A 7,242-nucleotide genomic window follows, 5' to 3' on the forward strand; every position below is an offset into this window, starting at 1 on the left:
GCTGAGTAGGGTGTCATTTAATTTCCATGTATTTAAGGATTTTTTCAGTTTCTTTTGTCATTTATTTCCAGTTTGGTTGCACTGTGGTCAGATAATGTGCATGGGATAATTTCTGTTTTCTTACATATACTTAAGCATGACCTATGGAGCAGTATGTGGTCTAATTTAGAAAACGACCCATGTGTAGCTGAGAAAAATGTGTATTCTGCTGTGTTTGGGTGGAACACTCTGTATATGTCCACCAAGTCCATTTGTCTCAAGCTCTGGTTCAGTTCTGTTATTTCTTTGCTAAGTTTTTGTCTGGTTGATCTATCTTTTGGGGAAAAGGGGGAGTTAAGGTCTCCTGTTAAGATTGTAGTATTGGATATTAGATTTTTCATGTTCATTAAGATTTCCTTTATATAGTTTGGTTCTCCCGTTTTTGGAGCATACATATTTTGAGTGTTACCTCTTCCTCTTGAATTTTTCCCCTAACCAGTATATAGTGGCCTTCTTTATTTTGCTTGATCATTCTTTGTTTGTAGTTGAGACTGTCTGAGAATAGGATTGTTACCCCTGCTTTTTTTTTGAGTTGCTGGGGCATGTAGTATTTTGTTCCTTTCTTTGACTTTCAGTTTATGAATGTCTTTCTGAGTCAAATGTGTTTCTTGTATACAGCATATTGTTGGATTTTGTTTCCTAATCCACTGTGCCAGTCTATTTCTCTTCATTGGTGAATTGAGTCCATTCACATTGATGGGTAGAATTGAGATATATTGACTTATGATTAACATGTTATTTCCTGTTGTTGTTTACTCCTTTTTCTCCTGTGTTTAATTGCTTGCCCTATTTAGTTGGTTTCTTCTGATCTCATTCGTGGAGTTCTGATCATTTTGGTCCCTCTCTAGAACATCTTTCAATAGCCTGTGTAGGGTTGGCTTTATCATCATGAATTTCTGTAGCTGTTCTTTGTAATGAAAGTATTTCACTTCTCCATCAAACTTGAAAAAGAGTTTTTCATGTTATAGTAGTCTGGGCTGGAATTTGTTTTCGAAGAGGACTTGAAGTGCTCTGCTCCATGCTCTTCTTGCTTTGATGGTTTGTGAAGTGAAGTGGGCCATAATTCTGATGGGTTTTCCTTTGAATGTGATCTGCTTCTTTTCTCTAGTGGCTTTCAGTATATTATTTTTGTGTTGAATTTCTGGGATCTTGACTATTATATGTCTCTGTGTGTTTTTAATGGGGTTGAGGTTACTTGGCATTCTGTATGCTTCAGTTACCTGAATGTTAGATTGTTTCCTCATATTTGGGAAATTTTCTGCTATTACTTCTGCCCATAGTTTTTTTAATGTGATTTGTACGGCCTCCTTCTTTCTCATTGATGCCTGTTAGTCTCACATTGTTCATCTTTTCATCATCTTGCAAGTGATGGATTATTCTTTCCTGCATCCTCTTTGTTTAAGAAATGCTTTCTTACATTTTCACTACCTGCACCATTATCTTCAAGATCTGAAACTCTGTCTTCACTTTCATTTTTAACAGTTTTGCAAGCTCTTGATTGAGATTTTAAATTCCTCTATATCTCTTTGACTCTGCTTCATGCAATCTATTTCTTTCCTGTATTGCTCATTCAAGGAATCTGTCATCTTTCTAATCTCCTCTATTTTTTTTATCAATGTCATCTTTAGAAGTAGTTATAAATTCTTTTACTGCAGTGGTTTTCTTTTCAGATTGGGTTTCCTCCCTATGTGTCTGTAGTTTCTTCTTTACTTCAGATGCTATGAATTCTGAGAATTCTTTCTTTTATTTTAGAAAAGAATTGCGCTCTGAGTTCCTCTATAACTTTCTGCTGTTGCTTATTTACTATTGACCCTATTACTTCATACATTTGAGCTGAGCTAGTGTCCTCTGCACTTGTTCTGGGTGGGCACTGGGTTTCCTCCATATGTTTCTGCATTTGATTCTTTACTGCAGATGTTATTAATTCAGGGATTTCTTTTTTCATTTCCAATCTGAGTTCCTCTATACCTTTCTGCAGCTGTTTCTTTATTTCAGAAGCCATTGATTGATTGTTTTCTGCTTTGTGATTTTCAATTTGTTCTGTGTTAGTGTCCTCTGCACTTGTTATGGGTGGGCTTGGGTTCTGAGATTGCATTATTCCTTCTCATTGTCATTTTGGGTAGCACTTTCTTCTGACCTTTGTTGTAGATCTTTGTTCCAGTTATAACCTTAGCACGTACTGAAGTTCAGGTACAGATCTACAAAGTTTGGATTTATCCAGCTGTGCCTGGCTTGGGTCTGGCTTCTGTGCTCAGCTCCTTTCTGCTGCTGCCCTTGAGGATGAACCTGTTGTGCCCCTCTGGCAAGATGTTCTGCTCCTGGACTACCTTGGTGATTCTGTCTGCTACACTCTCTGCAGGGATTGCATCTGCAGGTTTTCACCCCAGGCCTGTACGCCAGGCCTGAGCTGAGTCTGGATGGGACAAGGTGGAGTAGGGGAGAGAGGCAGCTCTCCCACACACTCACCTGGCCTGGACTAGGACTGGATCTGGGGGTTCCTGGAACATGACAGAAATTCCTACTCTGTGTGTAGGGTGTTGGGGGGGGGTACTACTGAGTGATGGGCGGTGTCCCCAGAGGGTGAAAGAGGGTGTCACCCACTCTGCGCCTTTGCTGGGACCAGTAGGTCAAGCCAGCACAAGGTAGCCAGAAGCTCTCCTACACACTCACTGGGCCTGGGCTAGGACTGGATCTGGGGGTTCCCGGAATGCGGCAGAAATTCCTACTTGCCGAGCAGGCTAGGGGAGGTGCTGGGGAGTGATGATGGGCGTCCCAAGGGGATGGAAGAGGGCCTCCCCAACGCTGTACCTGGTCTGGAACCAATAGGTCCCACCAGCATAGGGTAGCCCTATGCACTTTTAGAAACTGTGCTCATGTTAATAATTAATGAAAGTTTCCACTTTTATGCAGATTTTCTTTGGAGGAGAGATGTGTCTGAACAATATGAAGCATTTTCTTAAAGATAGTAATCTATTATAATTTATACGTACTTTTGGTACAGAGTCTTGCTATGCAGCTTGGACTCACAGTGATCCTCCTGTCTCAACTTCCCCAGCACTGGGATTACAGGTGTTTGCTGCCACACCTGGTTTTGGTGACTGGCTTTTCGGGTCTGGGGTGGGGCCAGCACAGTGTGTGGTACCAGGGATCAAACCCAGGTCCTTGCACTTGCCAGGCAGCTGCTTCCCCAGCTCAGTAATCTATCATAGTAGAAGAAAATAATATACTATCTTGGCTCCTGATTAACTGAAACTTTGAACTTGAGCAATGAGAGGCACAGAAGACCGCATGTAGAGGTTTCTTTGCTGCTGCTTGTTGCGTGCACAGCTTCTTCTTTCTGGCCAGTGCACTAAGATGATCAGGATTCAGACCCAAGACAGGAAAGAGCTAAGGCAGCAGCTGCTCCCAGCCTGGGGTCTGGCACCCACATGCCAGCACTCACAGCAAGGTGCCTTCTGGGTTCACAGCCAAGCAGGCACTCAGACCTCTTAAAGAAAACCTCGGGAAGAAGCCCTGTCCCTTCCTCACTCCATCCCCTAAGTCTTCTGAAGAACAAGAGACAAAGCAGAAATTGAGGAACTGAAGACCGTAAGGCCACAGGCTGATGGACCTAAGCACTGAAGTGTGGCGGGGAGCAATTAGATAACATCTTACATTTTCTACCTGCAGCTTCTCTGAGTTAACTAGCTAACAAAAAATAAAGGGTGAAAGAAGTTTAAAAAAATCAGGATACAAAAAAATTAATGTGAGTCTCCTAATAGTCTACGAAGTACATTGTTCTTTAGAGATCACATTTAGAGAGAAAGTGGATGTGATTTGAATTAAAACTATTCTGTTGTATAAGAAAATAGTCTCTTGCTCCTGGAGTAAAAATGGGGTGGACCAAAACCAAAATGAGCTTATTATTTATAAGTAGCAAAGGGGAACTTTGGACAATGAAGTGACTTATTGTGTTCAACTCACTTCTGTACAATTTCTAGTACAACCCTGAGAAATATAATATCTTAAAAGGCAAACACACAGAGCTGGGCAAATAGCTCAGTGGATTAAAGTGCCCGCAAGCAGGCACAGGAGCCAGGGCTTCGATCCACGGCCTGCTGTGCCAGCCCCTCCCCCGGGGCGTGCTTAGATGGCAATAGAGACTGGGTGTGGTGGCGCACACATGTAATCCCAGTTCGTGGGAGGCTGAACACAGGTGGATCACTATGCGTCAGATCTACTTAGTGAGACCTTGTAGACTTTGTACTAAAATACAAAAAGAAAAAAGAAAAGAAAGACAAACACAAACAACACATTGGGTGCCAAACTCAGTTCAGACTTACCACTGCTGCTTACAATATTGGAAGCTATTGGATGTTGCCACCGACTCAAATGCTACAGCGATGCTGATGGAGCCAGCTTCACGCTAAGCCATTAGCTTCTCAGCTGTGGAAAAAGACCACACAAATAGTTCAAGAGCAGCTAATCAACAGCTTAGGAAAAATTGCATAAGTAGTCTCTATAGCTTTGGAATCAAACCAGATCTTATGAAACAAAAATTTTCAGCCTGAAGCTACTCTCTTAATAAAGTTGCCACTGAAGTAGGCTTCACCTAGATAGATGCACATACATTTCGATTACATTTACCCTGATGACACCAATTATCTTACAGTTAAAGGACATTTCATCATACACCTATAAAAAATACAGAGTAAATTATGTTTCCAACAAAACCCCAAATGTATTCAAGACACACTCAGATTTCAGTCATTCAAAACACAGCGTCTCCATAGTGATAAGAAACAAAGATGCAAAATGGAATTTTATCTCTCAACATCCTGATGATCAGTATTTTCAGATGATATATTTGTGCAAAGTTAGTATTTATGGACCAATATCAAACAGTTGCTTTTCCTCAAATTCTTCTGTTTTTGAAAATAATGATGCTTTGTAGTAATAAGCACAAGTATATTTTGTTATTTTGTATAGTCATTGCAATTCAGTGTGAAAAATGCAGAATCTGGGAACTATTGGACATTTTAGTTTACCTTAAGGAAATAATGAAAGCAGCTGTAACAAAAGTAGATACAGGGCTGGGGAGATATCTCAGCAGTCCAAATGCCTGCTGGCAAGAGCAAGGACCCAGGTTCGATCCCCAGCACCACATGATGTGCCAGCCCCAGAATCCTGGGCATGCTGGGCCGATCACCAAAACTGGACATGGTGGCACATGCCTGTAATCCCAGTGCTGGAGAGGCAGAGACAGGAGGATCACTGAGTCCAAGCTGTGTAGCAAGACCCTGTACCAAATAAACAAACAAGTAAATAAATAAGGGCCTGGGAGATGGCTCAGTGGAATAAGTAAATAAATGGATTTAACAAAATAGCTACGGTATATAGACATTATCATTTTATTTTGCAGGTGGCTAGTTTACCTACAAAACATAGCAATAGACCAAAAGCAATCACTTAGTTATGCCAGCACTGCAAATGGGGAGTGCCCTGGCCTCTTGCTTGTCACTTGATACTTGTGCCCTCTGCTTATTGACCTAGGAACTGATGTGGTTAGAATATATCACTTCAAAAGTCTTCTTAGTTCTAAACTCCTATATTTGGATATAAATGGTGTTAAGTTGCAACTTTCTAATGAGTCTTTACAACTGGTTTATCCTCTCCTGGTAACTCACCTACAAAAATCAGAAGACACTATACTTGATGCAAAACTGAAAGCTGTCTTCATATCTGAATTTATAACATATAAGCTCACAATTTTAAAACCACAGTAAATATATACGGTAACTTTAAGCATCTGAAATATGTGCACCACGCATGCTACTGCTGTCTGTGTTGTATATGCGAACCTAGAGTTTGATGCTAAAATTCAATGCATGCTAATCTAATGAATAATAATGCATGAGCATCAGACATGTATTTCATGTTAGAAAATACAGTACCTAACATAATGGTCCACAAATATTTCAGACACACTTTCTTTTTTTTTTAATTTTTATGTATGTATGTATGTATGTATGTATGTGTGTGTGTGTGTGTGTGTGTCCAGCTCAGCCCACCAGGGGGCAGGGCTGGCTGGCATGTGGTGCTGGGGGATAGAACCGCGGTCCCTGTGCTTTGCTGAGCTTGTTCTAAGTAGGTGCTTTAGACCACTGAGCCATCTCACCAGCCCCCAGACACACTTTCCATCCAGACATGATACAAATACTTTCTCTTTTTCATAGGTCCTACCATCTCATTATAAGTTACAAACTTATAATATTTAATGTCAAAGCTGCCTGTATTTGAATGTAAAACATAATCAAAATAACTAAGTGCATCAACCTTGTTAATTTGCAGTGATGGCAGGAACTATAAATTTAGAAGAAAGTAAATGATTCACCACAGAAATAGTGTTAATCTCTTAGCTTTATGTCATATGCTTCCTGGAGTTATTCCATGGCTATCAATCAGAAAGAGAAATATAGCACATGAGACAACAAAACCCATCAACTATTCTTAAATGGAACCAATCTTTGCATATGGCTTTCTAGAAATAGTAATCCAAGTACTGAACAGTAAGAAAACAAGCAATAGCTAGTGCTTCACAGTTTGAAAAATGAACTATAAGTTCTTCTCTCTCTGCCTGCTTCTCTCTCTGTCACTCTCTTTCCCTCTCCCTCTCTCTCTGCTTCTGTTTATCTCTCTGTCTCTGTCTCTCTCTCTGTCTCTATCTTTCTGTCTCTTTGTCTCTCTGTGTCTGTCTCTGTCTCTCTGCCTGTCTCTGTCTCTCTCTGTCTCTCTGTCTCTCTGTCTCTGTCTCTCTCTCTCTCTCTCTCTCTCTCTCTCTCTCTCTCTCTCTCTCTCTCTCTCTCTCTGATTATCTGTGACACCCAATGAATTCCTAAAACAGAACATATCCTCTTATGCAATTAAATTGACAGATTTCCCAGGAGCCATATCTCTGTCCTAAGAAGAATCTCATCTTTGCACAACTATGGATATGATCAGATACTTGTCCTGTGACTCACTCCCCTCCCCAAATCTCATCCTTCTCTACGCTGCCTACAACACCTAGTTCATCTGTCTAGCCTAAAGTCGTTTTATGACCATGATACCTCCTTAGATTATCATAACTTCATCTCTTTTTTACTGGGATCTACTGAAGTTACAGTTCATACTTATCCATTTAATACTTTATACATGGTGTCCTGATTCTAATTGTTGTCTATA

Source organism: Octodon degus, unplaced genomic scaffold (genome assembly GCF_000260255.1).
Source record: "Octodon degus isolate 3935 unplaced genomic scaffold, OctDeg1.0 scaffold00028, whole genome shotgun sequence".
Lineage (NCBI taxonomy): Eukaryota > Metazoa > Chordata > Mammalia > Rodentia > Octodontidae > Octodon > Octodon degus.